The 20,240-nt window shown below is 41.6% G+C and overlaps 1 non-coding gene across 1 annotated transcript; it reads right to left on the bottom strand.

Annotated features, from left to right (window-relative positions):
* Positions 1–10,586: 10,586 nt before the first annotated feature.
* Positions 10,587–10,701, bottom strand: LOC127456532 (U5 spliceosomal RNA). The gene has a single exon (XR_007899855.1). It is a non-coding gene; the product is annotated as a U5 spliceosomal RNA (small nuclear RNA).
* Between the last annotated feature and the right edge of the window lie 9,539 nt (positions 10,702–20,240).

The following is a 20,240-nucleotide window of genomic DNA, read 5'->3' as shown; positions in this document are numbered from 1 at the left end:
GAAGAACAGGAAAGGGATTTTTAATCAAAAAGGAGAGGGAAGCCCTGATTGACTTCCTTGAGCCTTTTAATTTAGAATATTGTGATAGAAGTGAATTAAATGTTTCTGTAACTGTAGTGGGGGGTTGTCGAGTAGAATTAACCCCATTTCTTACTTTTATGCATTGGGTAGGAGGTGTCTTTGCTACAGGTAGCTGGTTTTCTACAGATGAACTTTGGAGTTTTGACACAATTAGCCTAGGAGGAGACATTATCTGGATGCAGAATAATTCACAGTGGCAATGTTAGATGAAGAAGAGGCAACGCCTGTAAAACCACTGAATAGAAAACAAGTAAATGCTATTCTGAAATACCTGAGAAAAACCAATAAACTGCATTAGGAATTGTGACAAGTCCTCAACCCAGCAAAATCCCAGGGGAAGTCAGGGGTCAGATACTTTTAGTGATCCTCATCTGACCAGCCTGGTGAAGATTAGTTAAGGATAGACATGAGCTAGGGTTAGAGAGGTACGTTAAAATACAACATAATAAAACTCAAGTAACAATGACATCAACACCAGTACAACAAATATGCACAATGTATCCAATATGTAAAGACATGATAAGGGAGCTGTCTAACAAATGGGAAAGGAGAACAAAGGGTTTAAACACGCAGTGGCCAGCAGAGGGAACATTTGATGTGGCTATGTGTAAAGAAATGGAAACCTTGACCAAAAATCACAAAGCTAAAAATAAGAACAAAAAAAGGGAAGACAAGAGGGAGAAAGAACAAGAGGTTTTGCAGTTGTTTAAAAATCATGGGATAAAATTCATAAAAGCTATGAAGCAGGCAAAAAGTTCAGTAGAGCATAAAAGTGAAAAAACTGAGAGACCACCTCCCTATGCACCACCCCTTGACCAACCTGTGAAGCAAATGCCTGCTATTACAGGAACAGTAGAATTTAAGGGGAACATAGACATAGAGAATGATAGCTTTAATGGGGATAGTGAAGGGGCAAGCATTAGAGAAGACATGAAACACACAGCCCCAGAAGGTGTGGAAACCCTGAATGCTTATCAACATGTGACATTAGCACTAGCTGAAATGCAAAGCAGACAAGAAGAAGAAGAAAAGATGTCACAGAGACAAGCAAAATTGAGAGAAATGGAAGAAAGTGCACAGGCAAGATCTATATCTAAGAGATACTTAGAAAAAAGGCTAGAGGCACTGGAGCAAGAGGTTGCAGAAGAACTGCAAACCCAGGAACAACAACAGAAAAGAGACAAACGATGTAGAGCACGCTCAACTAGCCCTAAAAGAGAATATAAGCATGTTTCAGGCAACTTGGTCCTTGAAGATGTCCCACAACCGCAACAAAGCTGGACAAGAGATTAACAAAGACGATTGGTCAGGACTACGAGCGTGCATCTCCCAAGTTACCCAAACAATAGACATCAAATCAGAGAAGAATTCATAGATAGTCTGAGACTGCCTGATGACCAGAAAAGTGGCAGGGTCATGTCTGATGAAGATTAAGACTATGAACATCAATTTAGAAGATACTCAAGCGACAGGCAGTCATACGGTGAAAAGCAGCAACAATATCTTCTTGATCCATACACCTCCAGTAAATATACAATACAGACACAGTGTCCAATTTTGATCAAGGGGACACAAGGGCAGTATGTGCCATGGGCCAATCAGGACCTTGATAGGCTGATAGCTCACCTCCCAGACATCCAAGAGGGGGCTGGAAAATGGATCAGAGTTGTTGAAGAAGAAACGACAGGGAAGCTCCTAGCAATTGGAGACATCAAAGCATTATTGGCCAAATGCCTTGGAAGAACCAAGATGAATGAGATCCTTAAAAAGGCACATCTAAGAGGAGCAACTGATGATACAAAGATGGATGGAGTTGCATTTGACAGATATCGTACTGATATGTGGGGAGAATTGAGAAAAGAATACCCATCACGAATGGATCCAAAGTCCTTGAAAGGAGAACGTATCCTACTGCATACATTCAAAAGCAGCTGAGAAATGGAAGCAAGAGCTGGAGAAAAATCCAGAAACAGACCCAGTGATGACTACATTATTCAGAACAGCCATAGTTGATGCTATGCCAACCCCAGTGAAGGAAAAACTGGAAGATGTAGTTGGATTGAACTCCAAAACACACAGGGAGTTCTGTGAACATGTGACTCATGTTGTGGAACAAAATAGGAAACATGAAACAAGACTGAAGCATCAAGAAAGAGAACTACAGAGAAAACTAACACAATTGCAGCTCGAAGAACTAACCGGGAAAAAGAAGAAGATCTAAGCCACGGTCAAAGAAAAAGAAGACCAATCAGTAGTAATGGCTCCTGTGAATGTGCCTGTATCAGCAGCTCAGTCTGCACTGATATCACCTGTACCTGCTGTCCAGAACACAATGTCACCAGCAGGACATGCATCACAGCCACCTGCAACAATTGTAATATATGTAAAACCAGAACAACCAGGAAAATGGAACAGACCACAGCAAGGAGGACGAGGACGGGCAAGACAGAACAGTGGCCTCAAAAGCAATGGGCCATAAGGAGTATGTTGGGGATGTAATCAGCCAGGACACAACAAAAGAGATTGCCCTATAAATCCATGGCAAGGCAGCCAACCCTCAAGTCCAAGTAATGCCCCATGGCAGCAAGAATAACAAGCTCCAGCACCAGGTCTGCTCAATCCATGGCATGGACCACAGCAGGGCTACTGAGGCTGCCCAGAGGATCCTACGGGGAGGGGTCAGCTTCCAATGATATCATCTGATGCTGATCAAGAACCTATGCTGCAGGTTAAAATAGAGGGCAAAACAACACCAGTCATGCTGGATACTGGAGCTACATTTACATGTATAAGTCCAAATGATGCCTCTCACCTCCCTAAGTCTGGAAAATATATAAAGCACAGTAGGATTCTCGTGACTCACACAACTAATTCCAATGACAGCTCCAGTCAGCATAAAAGTGAATGATGCAGAGATAAAAATTCCCATTTTAATTTCAGAACAAACACCTGTTAACCTGTTAGGGAGAGATGCTATATGTAAAATGAATTTACAGATTTGGTGCACTCCAGAAGGTATATATATATAGACAACAGGGGCATCAAACAAATGACTGTTACACAGTTTCAAGAACCCCACAAGCCAGAAGCAAACATATATTGGTTAGGAGATATTGGCCAAGATGTAGAGAAAACAGTAAACAAATGGGGAAAATACATTAAGGAACAGCTCTGTGAACCAAGCATGCCAAAGACTGAATTCCATTGTACCATAATATATGATCCAGAAGGGGACCCAGAGCTTGAAAAGAAATGGTGAAAAGATACAAAAGAACAAAAAGTGCCATTAAGTTCCCAATATATAATTGTAGGACATGACGGATCAGCACTACAAATTGAGAAAAGCAACTTTATTGAACAATGGTTTCAAGTACCAAATTCAGTTCCACATGTTACTTTATATGTAAGTAAGGGAAGTCAGGCAAAAGATCTGGGACCAATGATGAAAAGGGCAGAAAAGAAAAAATGGAAAGCAACAGACAATCCTTTAATTTTTCAATCAACAGATAAAACATGTCTAAAAATCTTGTGTTACACTGCTATGGAAGGTATTCCAAGAATTGTGGTGACTACCAAAGAAAAAAAAAAAGAGAGTCAAAAACAGCTGAATTGCTGGCAGATATGGAAAAATATGTGCCTGCTGAACTGTGGTCTCAACATGATACAGACGTAGGTTTAGTTAAATCCGCTAATCCAATTAGAATTAATCTTAGACCAGGAGTAAAGCTACCAAGAAAACAACAATATCCGTTAAAACAGGAAGCAGTAGAGGAAATGAGTAAGACAATTGAGGGATTGAATAAGGCAGGGGTATTAATTAAAACAAAAAGTTGTTGTTACACACCCATATTGCCAGTTGCTAAGGCAGATAAGTCAAAATGGCACTTGGTGCATGATTTAAGAGCAGTCAATGAGGTAACAGAAGATTGGCCTGCTGAAGTTCCAAATCCACATACGCTGTTGACTAATGTTCCCCCTGCTGCCAATTATTTTACTGTTATTGACCTGTGCTCTGTTTTTTTCAGCATCCCTCTAGCAGAAGAAAGCAGACACCTATTTGCATTCACCTATCAAGGTAAACAATATACATACACCAGGATGCCCCAAGGATTTAAACATTCTCCACACGTGTTCAATCAAGTTTTGAAGACTGATCTGGAAGATCTTAGATTGGATAGCACATTAATACAATATGTAGATGATCTGTTAATTTGCTCAACAACGCTAGAGCAATGTCACCAAGACTCTATTAAAGTGCTTACTAAATTAGCAGAAGGAGGCCACAAGGTCTCAAAAGAGAAACTGCAATATTGCCTACCACAGGTAGAATACTTAGGACGAATCATTGCGCATAAAACTAAAGTTATATCACCAAGCCAACTAGAAGGCATAAGTAAAGCACCCCAACCACAAACAGTGGGAAAAATGATGACCTTTTTGGGCATGACAGGGTTTAGTGCTGATTGGATAGAAAATTATGCCATTAAAACAGCTCCCTTAAGAACAATGATGAAACAGACAGGGCATCAAAATCTCAGAGCTCAATTAACCTGGGACACAGATGCACTGATAGCCTTTGAATCATTAAAAAAATAACTTCAGACAGCCCCAGCGTTAGCAACCCCAGACTACACTAAACCATTTCATTTGTATATAGCAGATAGAAGAGACGGATATGCATCAGCAGTTTTAATGCAGGAGACTTGTAGTGGAAGGAAAAATCAACCAATAGCTTATTATAGCACCAGGTTGGACAATATAGCACAAGGCTACCTTGGGAGGGAATACCTCATGAATGTGTAATAGACTCTCTAGCTTTTACTCGTCTCAGACCAGATCTCGAATCAACACCAATCATAGATGCAGAAGCAGATTATTTTGTAGATGGGTCATGTTTCAGAGACTATCTAGGCAATCATGCAGGGTATGCTGTTGTCAAAAGGAATGACAAAACTTTTGTTCCAATAGTGATGCAGCATTGTGAACAGCCATGCTCAGCACAGTTGGCTGAATTAAAAGCATTGACTGAGGCTTGTCCTTTAGCTAAAAATCAAACTGTTAATATTTATACAGATTCGGCATATGCACATGGAGTATGCCATTTGTTTGGAGCAGTTTGGAAACAAAGAGGGTTCAAAAAGAGTGATGGGACACCAATTCAACATGGTGACCAAATAATCAAGCTCATTTCAGCCATGATGCATCCAAAGAGATTGGCTATCATCAAATGTCAAGCACATAAAAAAGGCAATGATTTTGTTATTCAAGGTAATAATGCTGCAGACTTACATGCCAAAAAAGCATCAGGATGCCAAGTAGCAGTAATGGCACCTGTAGATGTTTTGCTTCAGCCCCAACCACAATTAAATTACATTGCATGAATGCAACAGCAAGCTGGCCCTTATGAGCATGCAGTATGGCAACAAAGAGGGCCAAGCAGAGACGTCAATGGCATATGGCGATCTCATGGACATATAATTGCTCCGACATCACTCCTTACTATGCTAACCTCAGATGCGCATGGTTTTGACCATTGCGCAAGGGGGGAGGTACTTGGTAAGATAAAAAAACAGGGATTTTGGTCCCGATATCTACAGGCCACGGTAGATGAATATTTGGCTGAATGTGATATTTGTGCCCAAAACAACATCAGAAGGGGAACATCAGCACCAATAGGTCACATACCAGTACCAGAAGGCCCATTTAAACATCTGGTAATGGATTATGTGGACATGGCAAGATCAATAAGAGGAAAAAGATACATGTTGGTGATAATAGGTAGATTCAGCAGATGGGTAGAGGTAGTACCATCAGCAGACCAAGGAGCTCAAACAGTGATAAAATTTTTGACTAGAGAAGTCATTCCAAGATTTGGCATACCATCTCAAATTAGTTCTGACAATGGTTCAGCATTCATTCAAAGAACAGTGAAAACAGTGATACAGCAGTTGAGAATCAAACAGAGACTAGGGTGCGTCTACCATCCACAGTCTCAGGGAATGGTTGAAATAGTGAATGGAACTCTCAAAACTAAGATCAATAAAATTTGCCATGACACTAGACTCAATTGGGTAGATGCTATACCCTTTGCATTGATGAAATACCATATGCAGACCAATAGAATCACTAATCTGTCACCACATGAAATGTTAACAGGCAGACCCATGCCAGTACCCTACCTGAGAGGACCTTATGAAGGCCCACCTTTAGAACAACTACAGATGGATCTAAGAGCTTACATGAGACAATTAACTGCTATACACGAAGCTATCCATTCACAGGAACACAACAGGGGACCCAGACAGGACGAAGAAGCTCCGTGCCCCGAAGTTCCTGGTGATCGAGTGTATTTAAGAGTTTATAGGAGAAGATGGAATGAACCCAGAAGGCAAGGCCCATATAAAGTAGTGAGAGCAACCCCAACAGCAGTAGAGGTAGAAGGTAGTACAACGTGGTACCATTTAAATCACTGCACTAGGGTCCCTCTGCTGAGGTTACCAAGACCAGCAGAGCAAAGAGATAGAGCAGAAGTTCAAGAAGATTCAGATGTAGAGACTCCTGAAACTGAGGGGGAACCTGAAACCCATGAACAAGAAAGGGCTGGACCAGGGGAAGGCTCAGAGCAGGAGGGAGAAAGTAGTGATGCTGTTACACCTCATTCTAGGGCAGCTGAGCACGTTGAAGCTAGAGATGAAGTACAGCTGCAGGAGGATGTACAGCAACCGGTGGGGTCAGAACTGGAAGGTGAGGAAAGTTCTGATATGGATTTTGCTGTTGGTACACCTGTTGCAACAACTCCCTCAGATCCAAGGTCTCCCAGCTACCACTCCCCAAGACTCTCTGGCGACCACTCCTCAGACTCAAAACAGACAGGGCCTTCTCAACCTTACTTCTCCCCAGGGCCTGGAGAGTTTCGAACAATCGACTTCTCAGAGCTTGGTGATTTCCAGCTCCTTTATTAAGTCAACTCAAGGTATGCCAGTAAACAAATCCAATAAAAAAAGGTCTTTAAATACAGAAGACTATGAGGATCCATATGGAAGAATAGATTATCAATTTATCCAATTGCCACTGCCACCACAACCTACTAAGGAGGCACAAAATCTAAAAAAGAAGACACAAAATCAGACTGCAGAAGTATTAGTAGCAATGCCCAACAATGACATGGATTGCGAGACTGAATTGACACTGTTAAGAGAAGAATTATTAGAAAGTGCACATCATAATGATTGGTTTAAATGGGCAGACTACACAGCAGAACAATCAGGAATGTCTAATTGTCTGTTATGTTCACCATCACCTTTGAAGGATGGTATGGTAATGCCCAATCCCCATGATTTTACACAATGTGCACAGCATTATAAACAATATTGCAATGCAACGGATACAGAAAGAATACCTTTCTGCCCTGCTGAGTGTCTGGCTATATTAAGTAATCCATACTTCTTTGTATTTTATACAACAGAGAGGTGGAGAAATGAATCTAAAAGTCTAGATGTCCGAGTAACTACAAACAAAAGAGACAGACCTGTAGCTTATGTAATAAACCCAAGACTTCAATATTAGTGTTTTAATAAATCAAAGGGACAGGTCAATGTGGGTAGATTTAAAGGAAATTGCACTGTAACCTGGCATTTGGATGAAAACCTGAATGACACCAATACAAGTACCTACTATACAATGTTTGCAACAGCTACACGGCAAGTAGTAATAACAGCAGGTCCCCTATGCCCAAAGAAGACCTGATGGGAAGATTTGATCTATCCTGTAAGGAAATTTTATGAGACCCAAACTGAAGCCATAGCAGACTATTTTTGGGTATGTGGTGGGAAAAAATTGAGGGCTACATTAACAGTGAATTGGAAGGGTATATGCACTAGAGTAAGACTAGCACAAGAAGTGACTATACTAACATGGAACCCTGAAGACTCTGACATCCCGACTACACCTAGAAGAACTGTGCAAAGCAAACATAGAGTGAGAAGAGCATATCAGCCTGACCCTAATGTAATAATAGATGCAATTGGTCAACCAATAGGAATACTGCAATTATTTAAGGCTAGAGATTAAATAAAATCAGGCTTTGAGTCTATATTTGTGTGGATAACACTCAACAAGAATGCAGAATGGATCAACTACATATATTATAATCAGCAGAGATTTATCAATTACACTGATGAAGCATTGAAGGCCTTGGGTGATCATTTAGCTGCAACCAGTAAAATGACATAGCAAAATAGACAGGCCCTAGACTGGCTATTGGCAGAAAAAGGAGGGGTTTGTGTAATGTTTGGATCTGACTGTTGTACTTATATCCCAAATAATACAGCTCCTGATGGATCTTTTACCATAGCCATGAAAAAGCTGAAAAACGTATGAGAAGAAGTGACTGTCAATGCTGGGAGAGATCAACATATTAGCAAATGGTTTGACAACCTATTTGGATCCTGGGGAGAATGGCTCACTAAAGTAGAAATAATAATGGCTATAGCTATTGTTATTTTTGTGTTGTTGTTTTGTTGTGTTGTGCCTCTCCTCAGATCAATGATGGCCAATGCTGCAGCCAAACAGATGATCAATGTGTCTGTAAAGCCATCTGGAATTGACATTGGGGCCACTATATACTCCATAGGCCCTGGACTGGATGAGCTGGACAAATTCTAGAAAAGACCCTGAAATGACACAGAAATTGTAGGGAAGGGGTGGCTTTTTCTTTTAACTTTTTCTTTTCAGTTCTCTCTTATTTTTGGATAGTAAGGGAGTCAATATACTCTCTGTACTTTTCTTTATACTAAAATTAGGTAGTCCTTTAGACTGGATAGAGTAGGCAGGAAGTTAGAGGGTATTATGTTTATTATTTTGGCATATACCTCTTCCTGAAGTAATTATTTCCTTTTTAACTGATGTCTGTTGTTTAATCAAATCATTCGAATGAAAAGATTGATGAAGGTTTGCAGCAGATCATTATCCATGTTATGAGGTAATGTAAACAGTAATGTAACCAGAATTAAAAGGAAAATGATAAGAGGGTTTATTTTGATGAACATCTTAAATGTTTTAAAAGTATTATTTGTTGTTCGTCTCTGAAGGTACTATTAGCCAAATAAATTGCTGTTGAATGAAATACAGTATGCATGTTTAAACTTTAAAAACACTGGAAGTACCACTGGAGGGCCAGAGGATAAACACCACAAAATGAAGTAAGCATCGACGAGCACCTCAGTGCTTAGCCGCAAGAACAAGACTCTACTGGTGGTTTAAAAACCCACTGTCTGCTCCAACACCACCAAATAGTGCTCCAGGCTACCGGAAATATCTGTGAGTTCCTCTGGCACCGTGGGACATATCATATGCTAATTGAGTAATTGACATTGATGGAGGACATTGTCTAATTACTGTAGTATGTTAATCTACTGAAATAAGTCTAATCACTGATGTACTCTACATAACACAAGGTTACCTTTGCATGCACATGCTTTATACAAGAATGTGATTACCCTCCAGAACAGAATTTAGCTAGGGGGCAGTGGGATCTTTTACTCTCTTCTAGTCAAGTGAGGAGAGAGATGTTTGGTCACATTGTTCCTCTGGAGTGCAATTCCATAAGTATAGGCATTGTTAGAGGAATGTGTGTCCTAAATTGGTCACTTGAAAGAAATGAAGGAACCTGTCTTGTGAGGTTGCACTCTGGGAAAGGGGATAGAAGGTGAGACTTTTTGTAAGTCTCAAAGGAGGGAATATATAGTATATTTTTCTATATTTTTCTAGAATATTGTATATATATCACATAGAATAGTACTAATGTAGAACAGCCTGGATTTTGTGTGACCCTGGAGAGGGCATATGAGGTTGCTGGACTTTGCGTGACCCAGGAGAGAGCATATGAGGTTGCCAAAAACCACACAGTGCATCAGCTCTAACAGAAATAATGAGGTGGGATCCTGGGAAACACAGTTGAAGGTAAAGATGAAAACAAATAGTGGTCAAAGTGACCATACTATGCTTAGAAGGTAATGTTTTTATACTATTTTAATTAAAAAGTAATTTTTTTAAAAACAGATTAAAGTCAGGTTTCAACCATTAAAAAGAAATCAAAGGCCTTGTGAGAAAATGGTGGCAGACGGTATCCGTGACAACAAAAAAATAATGAAGGGGCGTTTGCATGTGGTAATGTCAGATAAAAAAACTGTACAAAAGATGAGGGTTTACACCAAGAGATTGAGACCTCAGCTAACGTCTTGGGTTTGTTGGTGTGATCAATAAACTCTGACATTTGACATGTGGAACCACTGACTTTGATAGCTTTTCTTACTGCTGCTCCACAACAATTCTAAATGAGCTGTGTGCACCTTCAAGTGTCTTTAAAGATGTCTCCTGAATACCTAACACTTTGCAGAAGTGCTTGTTTCTGTAAAGCATTTGTCAAATTGTAAGCAAAAGTATTCTTGCGAACAGGCAGGCTTTTGCACAAGTTGGCAATCGGCTCAGGTTATGAGTCAACAGCACATCCTACTTGCAGCAGAGCCCCCAAAAATACAGAAAACTCACAAAGGCTCACCTCCATGGAAATCTTTAGTAAAAGGCGAAAGGTTTATACATAATAAAGAGAAACTTGAGCTAAAAGCCTGATTTGTTGGGCCAGTACTCTACCACTACTGTGCCATAATGCTCAACAAGGGTAACCTCTGGTGCAGTCTCCTCCTGGATTGCTTTTTCTCAATGGACAATTCCAACTGGGAGCATTTAAGGTAATAAAATCCCCTCTAAAAATGAAAACAATCCCAATCTGAGGGGATCTCATTGAAGCTGAGCTTAAGTAATAATGCCCCTAATGGAAAGCATAGCAAATATTAGTTGACTTCAGCACAACGTTTGATAGGGTGCTTCTGGAGTAAGGGGGTGAGGCAGCACAAGAAAGCTGTGCTTTGTGCAAGGATATTGTGACACATTAATATAATTTGTTCTTAAGAGTAAGACATACAAAAACTGTATTGAAAAGGGCATGGCCCACACAGCACAGAACCAAAACATCATTTACACTGAGATACATCATGTGGATTTCTTCCATGGGCATCTCTCATGAGTGAGTAAGAAACAGTTTTGTTTCCACTCAATCTTTTCAGGCACAGGCTAGTAACATGTGACAATGTGATTCACACTGCACAGTAGTATTCAGGAACAAATAACAAATAGTGGTGTCAACACACCATTGTAGGTGATCCGATGTGACTAACCAAAACCCAGTTTTTCTCCCTACTCTAATTAAAAGCCAAGGCCTTTAGCACCCAAGAAAACAGTGCATGCTATTCTTTTAAATCTTTGTTGAATTGATCAAAATGCATCACATTCCTTGAACTGTCTGTGATTCATTTTTGTAAAGTGATTACAACATACAAAAAGCTTGTCACTATGACAGGGAGCTCCCAGACTTACCAGTCCTCATTAGTATAGAAGACATTATCTCTGCCTGTCATGCCAGACCAGAGTTTGATTCCCCATCAGGGAGGTTGACATTTTGGGGCTTCCGAACAAAAGCTCGCACATTCTAAATGAGCTGTGTGTGCACCTTCAAGCATCTTTAAATGTTTGTCTCCTGGATGCCAAACACTTTGCAGAAGTGCATGTTTCTGTAAAGTGTTTCTCAAATTGTAAGCAATAGTATTCTTGCGAACAGGCAGGCTTTTGCACAAGTTGGCAATTGGCTCAGGCTATGAGTCAACAGCACATCCTCGTTAGTATAGTGGACTGTGTCTTTGCCTGTTACGCATTAGACTTGAGTTCTTTTCCCTGACAGCGAGTATCTTTTTTTTTTATTTATTTTTTTTAGGGTTGCTAAACAACTTGGATCACATAAACAAGGTACAAGTCTACTTTCAAGCTACTGAGGAAATGAGCCAACCAGCTGCATTTCATTATAACAACAGCTTAATCCAAATGCAATGCGTTGGCCAGGAATTGAATCCATGTCAACTGTTTGGAAGGCAGCTATGCTTACCACTATACGACCAAAGCAAGCAAATGGAGAACTTAGGCCATTGTTTACAAAAGTGCTCAAATATACTGTAGGGCTTTACTGGTTGTTTAGATCAGTGTTACTATCAGAAATAATTAATAATTATTTCTTTAGTTATTAATTAATATTTAAATTAATTAATTGAATCTAACTCATTAAAACCTCATATGGGGCTCCAGTAAATGTAGTGTGCTACGTTTAGGAGCAAGTTTGGTTATTAGCAATAATTAATAATTTACAAAGATAATTATTAATTATTAAAATCAATAGAACAGTGATGAGAATCAATGTTAGTTTTTTTAATCCTTTAAATCAACAATTATCAAAGATAATCGTTAATTGTTAACATCGATGAAACATTAATTAAAATTAACACTAGCTTATTGACCATTCAAATTCAACAATCATCAAAGATAATTATCAATTATCAAAAATCAATAGAATATTAATAAGGATTAATATTGACGGGGCACCACCCTGAAATCAGGGACTAATAACCAGATAGTAAAACAGTCTCAATATTAGATTGTTTTCTTAGGAAAATCGACATCCGAAGAATATCGATTTTCGGGAAAAAAAAACAATGAATGAAGGTTTCAATCCGAGCACTGACATCCCGTCAGCATGACACAGGCGTATGCAAAACAAACCAAAACACTTCTCTTTGTAATATAAACAAAGTTTATTTATGCAGTAATATCAATTAATAATTAATACAATGCAGTCAATAAACTTCCGACTTACAACTACAAACTAAACAGTGATATGATTAGATATGGAAATAAAAATAATCCTATGACACATAAGGTGTGTGTGTGACAGTGTGTGTGTGTGTGTGTGTGTGTGTAAGGAGGGACGCGCACAAAATGGCGGACGTGACTCTCGTGGAGAGTATGTCACGCAAGACTTCCGGAAAGGGAATATGACCGCGAATGGGGGCGGAGAGAAACCAGTCAATGGTGACTGGCATCTACCAGTTACCGCTTGTATCCGGTTGTTCGATAAATTACGGACAAAGCTGGGCTTTAGCATTTAAGCTATCTACGAGCCAAAATGTGTGCCAGAATGTTTGTGAGGGGTCGCATGTCTGCATGTGTGTGTGTGTGTGTGTGTGTGTGTGTGTGTGTGTGGTTAGTACGAGAGAGAGAGAGAGAAGTGACAGCCTTAAAGCCGATATCGCGATAGTGGGAGAGAAAGCAGCTGTTAGTTCATCGCTCAGAGACGCGGTGGACGGCTTGTAAACAGTCCCGCGTACTTTGACTATTTAATGGATGAACTCAGTTTACCTGTCTCACCCGCAATGGCGAAATTACACAACAGTCCAATTTGGTTGGACCACAATAGAGCAAAACAAAATCGTGATAATTAATACCCTGAGTATTAATAATGAGTGGACATGGCGGTCCGTAAACTGTACAAGCAAAAACCTTGAAACACACGAATAACACACTATAATATTCTATCTCTGCCCAGATGTAAACCTCTTACATGAATCGCATGAGGACACAGGTAGAATGTGTTTTCCTCCATCCTTTAACTCTGACCCGGTTCCTTGAGGCTCGGGTGATGACGGGAGGCCGTTTCCTCGCTCTGTCGGCAGGCAGTACGGCTGTTGATTCTCGGTGGGCTGGCGGAGAACTCAGAAATGTCGACTTGATTGAAGATTGAAGAGAAATCTTAAATCTCTTCACTTCTGTAGGCAAACGGATGAAGATGCGAATTGCTTGGCGATCTCCTTTGGATCCGTTAGAGTGTTCGGTTGAACACAGAGTAATCTCAACTCGTCCAGTGAGATGGAGATTGTATGGCTACAGTTTCAAGTCGGACGGTTACTTCCTTGTGCCACGAGGTTGCACATGAGAGCAGCGATGAACTGCGTCCACACACTGCAAGCAAAGTTGCTGGAAGCAAATCCCGAAAGCATTTCAGAGGTATTTCAACTCCTGATGATGTCATGTTTGAGGGACGTTCTCTTGTGTGCCTCATCCAATAGGAGTTGAGAGTTCGATCCTTTAGTGAGCAAGGCTTCATGGGATTTGTAGTCTGTTTTGGACTCCCTTTGTTTGATTTTGGCGCGATTTTTATCAGTATAATTTACGACTTGGAATGTGGGGGCTTGAGATAGGTTTTTACGACTGTGTTAGGTCTGCCATTGTCTTCTATCTGAATACATGAGGCCCAACATTCCCCCCTTTGGTCTGAAGAGTTGGTTGTTGTCCAGCATCTTTAGAGCAACTGAAGGGCCGAACAGTTCTTGTCGGTTCACAGTAACCTGTAGGTTACGCCACCCATGTATTCCTGATAGGAAAGAAAAATGTTTGCACAGTCCATACAGTTCATTAGAGTTCACAGAGGCTTTATCGTCTGGACAGAGATTGAGGCACATCTGGGCATAGAACTTCTAGCTAAATCTAAAACTACATTCATCACACATAAACATTTCAAGTTATTGGAAGGCACAGCATTAACCATAACACAATCCTTTGTTGTTCTTTGGTCATAACACAAAATCAAAGTAGAACCTGACATTGGTTACTAGGAACAAAATGTTAGAGGAAAGGAGGGTTAAAGGTTAAAAGGCTTATCCTTGGAAATGATGGGGTTAACCTGTGTGATGGGCTCAGACTGGTGTGTAAAACGCGGCTGTATGAGAAGTGAGTCCAGTCTGGCCTGTAGGTGTTGAATGTACCTGTATATGATGTGTGCAATAATTGTGATGATGATGATCCAACCACTAAGGAGGAGCCAGAGGGCAACCAAACTGATAGGGTGTTCTCGGTAAGATGACGATCTGCTTATGTGACTAGGAAATATAGTGGTCAAGCCAGTCGGTTTGAGACTGAACTTCATTAATTTCATCCCTTCAGCCTGAAGCTGCTGTCTAAGGGTGTTATCAACAGTGAGGCTGTGACCTCAAAATGCGTCCATGATCTCAATTTCTGTGTCATTTTTGTCGACGTTGAGATGATGGAGGACAATATCGTCAATGTGCACGGTGGCTCCTTGGGGAACCGTTAAGAACACCGTTTGGTTTGGTAGCCTTAGTTTAGTGGCTGTATCATGGCAGTCGTATGACATCAGTGGCTGGTGTTAACGAGCCAGCGATTGCCTGCTCGCTCTACCCTTGTCTCTGTTCCTTCATCTTTGATGGACATGCTACCTTGACACTTGTTCATGGAATTCAGCTCTTTGGCCACAGAGGTAGGTAGTCACCTCTCTAACAAAGGGGTTGCATTTTGACAAACCCAATGAATGTACTTTGTCTTGGTACACATGTTTAGGTTAGGGATAAGGTAGAGCGAGGGGTCCTCATCATGGTAGGTAAGTGTTGGTGGTGTTCTGAGGTGAATGTGTGCATTACCTCTCTGAAAACCAACATTAAATACGGACTTTATTCTGTATATATTCTGCCTATGATGGTAGATTGAGGATAAATCATGTTTTGAGGTTCTGAGGATTTACATGGATTGGAATTGTAATACCAAAACTATATGCCAAGTGTATCTGTGAAGGTTGCACAACGGAGATGGTAGCAGATCTAAACATTTGTGCGACAAGGTCTATGGAGACCAGGTAAGCTGGAATCCTTCCACCACTCAGACTGTTGACTGAGGAGCTAATTTCCCTGAGGTCCTGCATTAGATCTCTAACGATACACACATAAGTTGTTTTCTCTGACAAAGTCCCTAAAGCGTGCAAAGTGTTATTGATAAGAACGGAGTGCAAATTTACAGTGACTATAGTACCCTGAAGGGTTTTACCCAGGCCCTGTAATTGTTCTTATTGGAGTCGTCGTCTCTGCTGGATTTTGGACGATGGCGACGTGTGCATCTGAAGCTGGTGAACTGTTTTCTGGACCAAGTGGTCTCGGTATGTCATCCTGAGCCCACATGTGTCCACGACAGCAGTCAATGAGCGGAGCCAATCGGTTCAGTAGGTCCTGGCCAACTAACAGTGGTTCCGTATTAATGGGACATATTAGCATCATCCCTTGAAAGGTGTCAATCCAGGCCCGTTTTGTGATAGACGACCTGTCTTGCGTGTAGCTTGTGATGCTTACGTTGCAGGTCTTTGTCTATAACGGTTTGCCAAGGGAGAGCTTTGCTCTAGCCACCTCTGCGAAGGTGTCGGAACCCATTAGACTATTTCAGAACCGGTGTCGAGTAGTGTGTGGGAGCTGAATGACCCATGTGTCAGGCATTGCCCTTACGGTACAGATCGCCCAAGAAGGTCAGAAAAGGAGGGTGTGGCACGTTAGGAGTGACTGTTTTGGGGAGCAACTTGGACACTGTTCCCCTTTTCCCGACCTACAAAGTAAACTTGGCGTTAACGGGAGGGGGTACATCGTCTAGTTATACTGACGAAGTTTCAGTGCCATGTTCCTTTGAGGAGGTTGACGGACCTGGTGAACAACGGAGCACATCAAGCTTAGTTACTAACTCAGTCAAGCGTCTCCTTATAGCCTCCATTTCCTCTCTCAAATCTTGTTCTCTGAGGGGATTTGAAACCTTGCCTACCCACTCACCTTCTTGTTTGGGTTTTCATTCGAAACACGCATTTCTTTTCGGCCGGCGAATGTTTTGTTGTTTAGGCCTGCCGTGACCCTGGGGGTGTGTCTGGTCACCACCCCCCTGGTTCTGTTGCCTACCCTGCTGGCGGGGTGATCGGCGCCTCTGGGGTCCTGTTCTAGCATTCACCTTAGCGCGAGGTATTTCGTTGCCTTCAAGCGCTAGGTCCGCATATTCTGAGGCTTGGATCCCCAGGGCTCTGGCATCACCTTCATGCCCTCGGGCAGGGCACACGCGTGTCTCCCATGCCAGTTGCGCGTACTTTCTGATTTCCTGCATGGTGGGGTGGCCCATTCTGCAGTGCATCGTGACGTCATATCGCACATACTCGTGAAGTTTGTGAAGGAAAAGAGACTTGAAAGCTTGTTCCTCCTCCAGACCTGGTTCGTTACTTCCTTGGAAGTACATGGTTCTCAGGCATCTATAATACTCATGCGGAGGCTCGTGCCTCTTCTGGGTGATGGCGAAAGCAGCTATGGTAGCGGAGGCTTCGTCGATATACAGCGAATACTCCTCGCGTAGGGCTTTACACAGAGCTGAGTAGCGGTTTCGTGTACCAGTCGGTAGTGTTTCCATTAACGCATGGACACTCCTTACTGTGGTCTTCCATATAAGCTTGAGTTTTTCACGCGACGAAGCATAAGGCAAGTCAACCAGGCAATGCTCAATTTCTCAGAGATAATTGTCGATGTTTGAATCTCAATTACTTGGGTCAAAGCGTTCTATGTCCCCTGCGAGGGACTCGAGTTGTCGGATGCGCAAGCGTTGTTGTCGGTATGACCACTGGTCGTCCGAGTTATCCGAAACATCATAGTCACTCGGATCGCTATAGCGATGAGGACGACTTCCTCCCCTTCGTGGTGGGGAAGGAGTCCAGTCGACACGTGGGGGTGGACCCCGGGTTGCGTACAGCTCTCTGGCTAATGGGATCTTCGAGCCGCTTACACCACTCTGGGCTTGAAAATAATTTTCCCCCCTCCATGATGTGGAATCAGTCAGTTTGAAACGCACGGTGGCGTGACTGAAAACTGACTGAGGAGGGCAACTGTAAGGAGGGGCACCTGCATCCAACCAGTGGGCCACTGGAGGATTTTGAAAGGTGTCTTGGAGGACGAAGTCAGAGACTGTACCACTAGGGGCAGCTCGGCTCCTAGCGTGTGTCCCTGGGTTTCTCAGGGGCACATTTCTATGCAATGTGCTAAAAAGGGGGCCCTCTTCTACGTCAGATGTTGTGCTGTGCATTTCAGCTGCACTTACCTGATCTGACTCTACTTTTAGCTGGGCAGCTTGAAGCTGCCTGCGCAGGGCTTCATTTTCCTCCTGCATCCGGGCATTATCTTCCTGTGCCTGGACTTTCTCAGCTTGGGTGCACCTAACATCTTGGTGCAAGCTGTGATTTTCCCTCTGCACCGCTTGGTAGCTGCCATGCAGCTGTGCGAGCTGGGCCTGGTGCTCGGCGGTTTGCAGTTGGGTTCTGCGGTGATGAAGGAGGAACATTTGGCCCACTAGGTCCAGGATTGTGCGCATTGGCTTCCCAACCGGGTTGTTGACATAATCAACTAGTTCCTGCAATGCTTCATCACAACAACTAATATTATAGCCATTAAGGTTATCTCTCTCCTCTACAGAGAGACGGAGGACAGCAGCGACCACATCTTGCAGTGCTGGGTCAACTAACCTCTGTGGAGCTTCAGCTCCAGTCACGCAAGGTGATTGGTGACTCATTTTACTGGGGCAGTAAAAATTCTTGTGACACAGCGGCTTGTTGTTTTACAGTTGATATAATGCTGACATGAACGCACAGGTGAGAGGCTTCGACCTGTGGCTTACGGTCTACTGTTATGTAATGTGCAAATTTCACGGCGTTCTCTCTTTGGTGGACGTCAATGAAGTGATTTGGTACCACACTGTAACATTTAGATGAAAGCGTTAGGAGTTAAATAACAACAACAGCAGATTTTAAGCAGACTATAGTAAATTTACCAACCCCTAATTCACTCTTAAGAGCACTTTCACACCACACTGGCTTATGTTTGGCAAATTTTGAGAAGTCAATTGTCAAACAGAACCAAACTTTGAAGTAAGGATTCAAGTTATTACTTTGGATTCTTGTGCATAAACACTGTGACAGAACTGGCATGTAGGATGACTCACACGGGGCACCAATTATTATGTAGGGCTTTACTGGTTGTTTAGAACAGTGTTACTATCAGAAATAATTAATTAGTATTTCTTAAGTTATTAGTTAATATTTAAATTAATTAATTGGATCTAACTCATTAAAACCTCATATGGGGCTCCAGTAAATGTAGTGTGCTACATTTAGGAGCAAGTTTGGTTATTAGCAATAATTAATAATTTACAAAGATAATTATTAATTATTAAAATCAATAGAACATTGATGAGAATCAATGTTAGTTTTTTTAATCCTTTAAAATCAACAATTATCAAAGATAATCGTTAATTGTTACCATCGATGAAACATTATTTAAAATTAACACTAGCTTATTGATCATTCAAATTCAACAATCATCAAAGATAATTATCAATTATCAAAAATCAATAGAATATTAATAAGGATTAACATTGACGGGGCACCACCCTGAAATCAGGGACTAATAACCAGATAGTAAAACAGTCTCAATATTAGATTGTTTTCTTAGGAAAATCGACATCCGAAGAATATCGATTTTTGGGAAAAAAACAATGAATGAAGCTTTGAATCCGAGCACTGATATCCCGTCAGCATGACACAGGTGTATGCAAAACAAACCAAAACACTTCTCTTTGTAATATAAACAACTTTTATTGATGCAGTAATATCAATTAATAATTAATACAATGCAGCCAATAAACTTCCGACTTACAACTACAAACTAAACAGTGATATGATTAGATATGGAAATAAAAATAATCCTATGACACATAAGGTGTGTGTGTGTGTAAGGAGGGACATGCACAAAATGGCGGACGTGACTCTCGTGGAGAGTATGTCACGCGAGACTTCTGGCCAGGGAATATGACCACGAATGGGGGTGGAGAGAAACCAGTCAATGGCGACTGGCGTCTACCAGTTACCGTGTGTATCCGCTTGTACTATAGCTTAGGGACAAAGCTGGGCTTTAGCATTTAAACTATCTACGAGCCAAAATGTGTGCCAGAATGTTTGTGAGGGGTCGCATGTCTGCGTGTGTGTGTGTGTGTGTGTGTGTGTGTGTGTGTGTGTGTGGTTATTACGAGAGAGAGAGAGAGAAGTGACAGCCCTAAAGCCGATTTTGCGATTGTGGGAGAGAAAGCAGCTGTTAGTTCATTGCTCAGAGACGTGGCGGACGGCTCGTAAACAGTCCCGCATACTTTGAATATTTAATGGATGAAATCAGTTTACCTGTCTCACCCGCGATGGCGAAATTGCACAACAGTCCAATTTGGTTGGACCAGAATAGAGCAAAACAAAATCGTGATAATTAATACCCTGAGTATTAATAATGAGAGGACATGGCGGTCCGTAAACTGTTCAAGTAAAAACCTTGAAACACAAGAATAACACACTCTAATATTCTATCTTTGCCCAGACTTAA

Source organism: Myxocyprinus asiaticus, chromosome 18 (genome assembly GCF_019703515.2).
Source record: "Myxocyprinus asiaticus isolate MX2 ecotype Aquarium Trade chromosome 18, UBuf_Myxa_2, whole genome shotgun sequence".
NCBI classification, from domain to species: domain Eukaryota; kingdom Metazoa; phylum Chordata; class Actinopteri; order Cypriniformes; family Catostomidae; genus Myxocyprinus; species Myxocyprinus asiaticus.
Note: the sequence above shows the minus strand (reverse complement) of the source record. Positions and strands in the feature narration are given on the sequence as shown.